This window comes from Mesoplodon bidens, assembly GCF_964165515.1.
Source record: "Mesoplodon bidens genome assembly, chromosome: 17".
NCBI lineage: Eukaryota > Metazoa > Chordata > Mammalia > Artiodactyla > Ziphiidae > Mesoplodon > Mesoplodon bidens.
The window spans coordinates 47,302,055-47,310,262 of NC_138174.1; the positions used below are offsets into that span (position 1 = coordinate 47,302,055).

At 43.2% G+C, this 8,208-nt stretch overlaps 1 protein-coding gene across 2 annotated transcripts in view; it reads right to left on the reverse strand.

Moving 5' to 3' along the window:
• KLF12 (KLF transcription factor 12) overlaps positions 1–7,849 on the reverse strand; it is a 452,957-nt gene extending 445,108 nt beyond the window's left edge. Inside the window, exon 1 of one of the 2 annotated variants that reach the window (XM_081214998.1) lies at positions 7,454–7,849. The gene's annotated coding sequence lies outside the window, so the exon portion shown is untranslated. Of the gene's footprint in view, positions 1–7,184; positions 7,370–7,453 lie in introns of those variants that run through there. The other variant, XM_081214999.1, reaches the window with a different exon arrangement.
• Positions 7,850–8,208: the final 359 nt, after the last annotated feature.

The window sequence follows — 8,208 nt, forward strand, 5'->3', positions numbered from 1 at the left end:
CACATCCAAAAAAAATCTTTACAGTAAATAAATAAGCTAAGAAATGAAAAGCACAGTGCCTAATTTCTGTATTATAGTAGCTGCACAATAAAGAATAGTTGTTTTGTTGCTGCTATTCATTCTCAGTGGCTGCTTTTAAGAGAGGCATCAATATACTAGAAGAGGGCTTCCCTGCTGGCGCAGTGGTTGAGAATCTGCCAGCTAGTGCAGGGGACACAGGTTCGAGCCCTGGTCTGGGAGGATACCACATGCCACGGTGCAACTGGGCCCGCGGGCCACAACTGCTGAGCCTGCGCGTCTGGAGCCTGTGCTCCACAACAAGAGGGGCCACGATAGTGAGAGGCCCGCACACCGCGATGAAGAGTGGCCCCCGCCTGCCACAACTGGAGAAAGCCCCCGCACAGAAACGAAGACCCAACACAGCAAAAATAAATAAATAAATAAATAAACTCCTACCCCCAACATCTAAAAAATATATATATATATACTAGAATAGATGAAAGTTTTTTTCTTCCAGTTTTATTGAGATATAATTGATATACAGCACTGTGTAAGTTTAAAGTATAACATACACCATGAAATGATTACCACAGTAAATTTAGTAAACATCCAACATCTCATATAGATACAAAAACATAAGAAAGAGAAATCTTTTCCTTGTGATGAGAACTCTTAGGATTTACTCTCTTAACTTTCCTATATAACATACAGCAGTATTAATTATATTTATCGTGTTGTATGTTACATCCCTAGTACTTATTTATCTTATAACTGGAAGTTTGTACCTTTCGAGCAGACTAATATTTACTGAGCACTAAGTATGTACAAGGTTCTATATACTGGATGCTTTGTAGGGATTACCACAATTCTGATCCTCAAAAACATTCTGCAATGTTGACATTATATGTTCTTGTTTTTGTTTTTATTTACCAGTGAGTAAACTAAGACTTGCAGAAGCAACTTGCCCAGTTAGACGGCTAAAAACTGGGTAGCTTCAGGTTTCAAATCCAGTAGTATTTAACTCCACTGCAAGGCTTCATTTGGCAAGGAGAAAAAAATTTTCAGGAAAATGTAGTGAATTGTGGAATGGTTAATAGATATGAATATATTGACTAGAAATGAAAAGGCAAGGGGAAATGACCATGATACTTGGCACTTAGCTACTGAAAGGACAGTCATATGGACTGTACTCCTCAATTTGTTCCTTCATTAAGTATTTTAGCACTGTATGATCAGCCACTATGTTAGAAGCCATGAAAGTAACTATGAAGAAGATTCATTTCCTGCTCTCAAGGGGCTTATTATTGGGAAGGGACAAGACAAATCAACAAGCAATTACACCGGAAGGAACATCGTGTGCTATGGGGCCATAGATTACAGACTGGAACCTGGTGTATTCTTCAAGCAAGGGATGATAAATAAGAGTCCCACAGAAAGTGATGTTTACAGTGATAGTTGTAACATGAACAGGAGGTAGGCAAGGTGTATGTGTGACACGGAAAGAGTTATATTGATGAGCTAGTCTGAGCCTGTTTCTTTGCTACTGCAAGCATAGCAGTGTGCAGAGTGTGAAAAAAAATTGTTTCTTAACTGGAGAAAATGTAGCTGGGGAGAAATTATGTAAAGTATTATTGTTCTTAATTTTCTCAAAAATGTGTGTGTGTGTTTTAAAAATGTACACAGCCGGAAATGTATGCATATAAAAAAATGTGTGCAATAAATTTGCAAATACCCATTTAAAATCCCCATCATCTACCTTCCTTTATTGTTCACATGTTGTACTGCAGCAACATCTGAGTCTAACCAAGAGACTAAACCATAAATCAGACATAACTTAATCAACAGAATCTTGGCTTAACTAGGGATTTGAAGTTCAATAGGCTGTTCTAAATTATAGTACAATGGCACAAATTTAATGATTCCATAAAAAAAAAAACATTAAGGGCATTTTCAATGACCAGTCGATAGAGGTTTCAGTTGACTCACTGAAGCAGTAGCCTGGAGGTTTATAATCTCTAAATAATCCTTGCTGATCTTTATTTTCTATTTTCTATAAACGATCATGGAAACTGTATTTTCATGTATTTTTCTTTGGAAAAGCTCAGATACTTCACCTGCATTATATAAATGTTAACAGTCAGTAACTTTTATACCAGCTACATAAAAACTTTTTAAGAGTGACTTGATCTCAAGGTCATAGAGCAAATCTCTGGTGAGACAGGAATGGAATTCATGACCTTTGACTGCCAGGAGTTTTCTACCCACACTCGGAAATTCCTTCTCCATAAGCGTAATTTATATGCTCACTTTGAGAGGCTGGAAAGTTCATCCCTTTTAGGGCAGGGGGTGGGGGGACGGGGAGGTAGTGGTTTTCCTGTCAAATCAGTTGACACACCAGTGCTTTACAGTTTTACACAGTGATTTTTACCTACATTATTTCATCTTACCCTCACCACAGCCCTGTAAACTGCATATGATTTTTCCCATTTTAAAGACTCAGAGGCGTTAAGAAATTTAACAAAGGTCATCCAGAGTTAGTAAGCAAGAGATCCAGGCTCAAACTGCAACATCTCTGCTTAAATCAGTCCTGATTCCAGGATGCATAATTTTAGCAGACACCCGATTATGAAATGAATGAAGGTTTTCTTTACAGTTATTTATTTCATTTTCTACAGTCATTTACCTTGGTTGTCATTTAAGTCTGTTGGTTTGTTTTCTTGGGGCAGGGTTGTTTTCATGTTTTAAGTCTGCTTGTTAAACTAAAGTGAAAATAGTATTACTAAACATAGAATTTGAAAAAACAAACTCTGCCTGTTCTTCTCCTCTTTTATGCAAGTGGGAAGGGGGCTTTTTACCATAATTCGTGGTCATTACGTACACGGTTTATGTATGGGGTATGTACCTATACAGGTAGAGAATATAAAAACTCACATTCATAAATATAAATACTATGTATGTACACATATATATGTACATACCTAAAATAGAGGCTATATTTTTATATAGGTATATACATACACATCATGCCAGCAATTATTGTGAAAAGCCATATATACTGTTAAGCACAGTGCATGTAGCACGTGAAACACAATTCCTGGCTGTGGAGGCCAACAAGTTGTGATAGTGGCAGCTTCTATGGCCTCTGATGGGGGTGGGAAAACTACCCCAAAGCTCTGTAGTTTTTCCCCCTTGTCTTCCACGCTGGAATACAGCAGCAAGGGCTTTCTGCTACTGCATCTGTACCTAAAAAGCAACACTGTTTGGACCAGTCCAATTACTATGCTTTTAGTAAAAATTCAAAAATGTATACCATTAAATTAGCCACAAAATAAAAGTATGACTTTGAGTTGGAAAAAAAGACAGGAGGAATGCCCATCCCAGAGCAGAATTCTTTGAGTGAATATCCTATAATCTACTGCCAGACCCAAACAAATTTTCATTGGAGCAACAGGACTACTCAAGTAGCCACTTTTATGACAATAAACACGCCAAAGCGAAAAATCCTTTTGTAACGTAATTACTGAGAATATATAGAGAAAGTAACCATTTAATCCACAGCATGTGTTCCCTACCGCAAGAACTCAAAACCTGACATCAGATGGGGTGTCGCTGCTCCACCGCCTGACAATGAATTCTGGCCAGCTGAAGTCAGACAGTTCTCTGGAAGGGCTTGGGATCTAGAAACCAAGCAGGTCTCACAGAGCCTAAGGCTGTTGCCCTTCTGGGCACAGGGGAGGTCCATCTGGTTACTTGCCTTTTGATTTGGGGACCCCTGGTTGCGGTGGATGACTTAAGGCTGTGGTTATAGGGTGTTGCCAGGGATTTAATCTGAATATTTTCACCCTTACATTTTGTCCATACTTAAGAATGAAAGGCGGGCATAACGTGTAGGCTGAAAAAATAAATAAACGTGAATTTTAAAATGGAAAATAAACGAACACTGGGCAAAAATACAGATATTTTCACTCCAGTACCACATGGTTATTTTCAAAATGTAAATGACAAAGGTGAGCCACTGCCATCTATTTTAGGAGTTATTTACAAAAATGAAAGTTGTTTTCTAAAAGAAAAAGATAACCATGCGTTGATTCTGAATAAAACTCTTTGGAGATTTTTAGCTCTTGTTCATTAGTCAACATGGAAGCACAAGCGAGGAAACTTATTTATCCAAAAAAGAATAACTTTTAAAATAACTTTGTGCCACTTCTAGTTTTGCAGAATACAAACTTCTTTGTGTTAATACACAGATCATCTACAGCTAGATTTATGAAGTTGACACTAAGAGGACTGTTACCCTCACAATATAAAGAAAACAAACCATTTGACGCCCCAAATTTAATGTGATTAGTCTCATATTAATTCGCAGAAATATGAAATGCCACACTTTCCATTTTGTACCATGATGAAAATATCCAAGACGTTTATATGTTCAACTAGTTAACAACATCACCTCACTGGTCAAGTTACTCAATACTCTAGATTAACCAACACTGGCTTGAGTTCAAAATGCCCTCATGTGGGCTTAGAGGCCTAAGCACTTATGTCATCTTTATGGGGATAGAAAACACACCTATATTTAAGAACAAATTATTTCATTATGTTGATATCAGCCTGCTTCATGATATGACATCTAAAACTCACTCTGAGTCTGTTGAAGTGCATGTTTACCTTTCCCAGGAGGCCGGAAAGTAATCCCTGAGGAACATAGTTTTTTTAAAAAACGACCAGAACACTAATGCTATCACATGCCTGATGGGTGCTCTTCAGAATGACCGTCAAGCATCCTGATTTGTTTTTCCCTTGGTCTGGGGAGAGAGAGAGCACCAGTGTTTGCAGTCCCTCCCTTTCTGTACACACATAGGCTGCAGCTGTAGTAAACAAGCGCCAGCCTAGAGTTGCTGCTAAGGTCAAGGTCTCAAATGCTATACCAGGACCAATTTTCTCCCAAATGACATTCAGTTGTGGAAAAGGAATTTTCTAGAGGGAAAAAAAATATTAAGGGCCCATTAGCGCAACAATTTTCATTCAGTAAATAGTAATTCAATGCATTCCAAAATAAAGTTTAGCTGACAGAAGTTTCTTTCAAATATGCATTACTAAGTAATAGATAAATAACTGAAGCACTTCAAAAATAAACAGAAACCCCTCAAGGATGTTTCTTTACCTCACACAGCTATAGTAGTTTTAGTGCATAAATGATTAAAATTTTATGTGAAAACATCCCAACTTTTACCAGCGCAAGTATATTTCATAATAGTTATGAATTAGAAGGTAAAAATAACAAACCTCTTCCCTAACTACATTACAAATTTCTGTCAATTCTTGTATGTTCAAAACCTCCTCTCCCCAACTCGGACTCTAATTGACCAGGCTGCAGCCATAAAGATGTAACTTATGCAACCGAATGTTTGTCCTTCAACAACCTATTTCTAAGCTTCTAAAGTTAAACATTTTCTAGCCTAAAAGTATACCCCTTTATCACAACCAATTTCTATGTGGTTTTGAAAAATGTAAACAACATCTGAATGAGGTCTGCAAATAGCACAACCAGGCTTTTTTTTTTTAAGGTGAGGGGTCACTGTTTTTACTGAATGCCAATTCCAAAAAGCATTTCTTAGAAGATGGAATACACCCACCCTTCCAAGTGACCACTCCTATTCCCCATCACAAGCTGCTGCCCGTTCAAAGCCACCAAATTTATTTCAAAGCGTTAACTTATCTAAACAACTCTATCCTCCAGTAAGAAAAGGGCATGAAGGCGTCTAGGTGGATTTGCAGAATGACGTGCGTTGATTGGCAGATGTCTACCGAAGCCACTAGATGCACACGCACTAAACGTAAATAGAGCTGCTCCTCTCCCTGGTGTTACAGGGAAACTGAGAGAATATTAAAGCTGATTTAAAATAAAATATTCGAGTGCTCGTCTGAGGATTCTATTAGCCAGTGGAATTGCTTAAAACAATCCATACAGCACGACACTTAAACCATCTGTACAGTTAAATGAGAGAGCCGACAATACTAACCACACAAACTGTTTATCCAGATTACACATTCCGTTGTACTAATACTCTTTAACTCAACACAGTCAGCTTTTATCAGCTGAATAAAGGCTGTTACTATTAAAGTATGCAAAACTGGAAGCGCAGGGTGAGGGGGGTTGGGAAGCTGCAGGGCATGTAACAAAGGAATTGGTACTTTTTCCAAGCATTTGCCTCAAATGCACTTCGAAACAGAACTGTTGAGTGCACCCCACCCTTTTCCCCAAAGATAAAAGTTTTCAAAGTTCTAATAGGCAGTTCTCTACCCAACAAAAGCAGGATTGATTCTCCCCGTAGGGAAGCATCTAACGCGAACACCAACTAATGTCGCGGAGGTCAAGTCCGAGTCCTCGGAGCGAGCCTCTTAAGGAAAGAAGTGGCTCCCAGGCCGTCTCCGCGGGCTTCCCGGCCCGGGTGGCCCTGCAAAGTTGCCCCTTGTCAACTCCGGTCAGGCCCCCCATAACTGAAAATAAGAGCCACGGGCCAGCCCCTGGCTACTTCCAGGGACCAGGCACTGTAGCAAGTGACAGTTACACATCATTACGACCAGAGACAATAATGAATGTAGCACCAGGACCACTATTCATGCCAGCAGTGTCATCTCCGCCTTAACCCCTTCCCCTCCGCTCTCTCCAGTGCACACCCAAGCCCACAAGGCCCGGTGCGGCAGCTCTTCACCCAACTCGCTCTCTTCCTAGGGGCACACTACTTCCACAAGCCCCCCCCCCCAAATTCAGCCCTGGTGTTTTATTTCTCATCCTTGACAACTGTCAGGCAAGCACTGCAACCAACAATTCCACTAGGGGTAGAAAAACATTTGCTTAATTCACGCTACTTGATAAGTTCTTTTTTAAAAAAATTGCGAGGCGGGGTTGGGGGGGGGAGAGAAACCTCCTTCTTTCTTCTCCACGAATCCAACCGACGCTACTTGCTCTGCAGTAGCATCGCCCTCCCTCGGCACCCTCCCGCTTCCCAACACTTTCCCCCTTTACGAACACAGACCAACCAAAATGATTTAACTTGAGCAGATGACAGAAGGAAAATAAAACATGTTAAGAGAATACGGTCTGATCTGGGATGGCACCAAAAAAAAAAAAAAAGAGGAGGGGGTTGTTTATTTTGATAAGAAACGGAATCGGCACAGACCTGAACAGAAGCTGCAGAGCAGGAGAAATTGTTTTCTTTCCCTCACACAGAGTCCCCCTCTCTCTCTCCCTTTCTCTCTCGCTCTCACACGCGCGCGCGCGCGCACACACTCTCACACACACACACACACACACGGCGTCACCCGCGCACACTCACACGCACACTCGCACACGCACACGCACGGGCAGAGCCTCTCAGCTGCTCTCTGCAGTTCTCAGGAAATGAATGGGGGGCAACCCAGGGAACTGTTGTACTTGCAAATGACTTACCCGGATCACATGATGCGCTAAATGTAGGGTGGGCCGGTGGGTGGAGGCTGCCGAGACGCGAGCCCGGGTCTAGCGGGGGGAGCCTCGCCAGGCCCGCATCGAATTACCCCGGGGCCCAGCCGAGGGGGTTGCAAGACGCTGCTTCTCCTCCCTTGCAGCCCGCAGCTCAGGAAACCGGAGAGGCGCGGGGGGGGAGGGTTGGGGGGAGCGGGGGGGTGGAGGTGAAAACACCAAACCCCCAAACAAAAGAGCTCCGGGTCCTCCTCCCCCGAAACAAAGCCCCGCCGCTGCGGGCGAGCCCCGGGGTGGGGCCGAGGGCGGGGGCGGCGGCGGGGAGGGGCTCGCTCAGCAGGCGCTAAGTCGCTTTATTGCCATAAAATGGGGCCCCCGAGCCGCTCCGCCCGAGGATTAGGAGGCGGGCTCTGAGTGTGATGGTTGAAATCCCCTGTGGGAAACTAACCCCTCCCCGCTCGCAGAGGTAGAAGGCAACACCCACTGCCCGGCCCTCGCCTCGGCGCCCGGGCCGCCGGCTGGGGGGTGGGTCCGCGGAACCTCCACCCCGCCCCACCCCTGCCCCCGCCCCCCGGCCTCGGCCGCGGCGGAGCCTCCCGATCACCTGCACCACCTTGCTGCGGCACCCAAAATAACCTACACATGGCCAACGCCGCTTTGGGAGCCGCGGGGCGAGGGGTGCCCGCGGGGCCTCGCGGCGGGAGGAACCCCCGATTTCAACTCGTCTGGGGAGGACTCGCGCG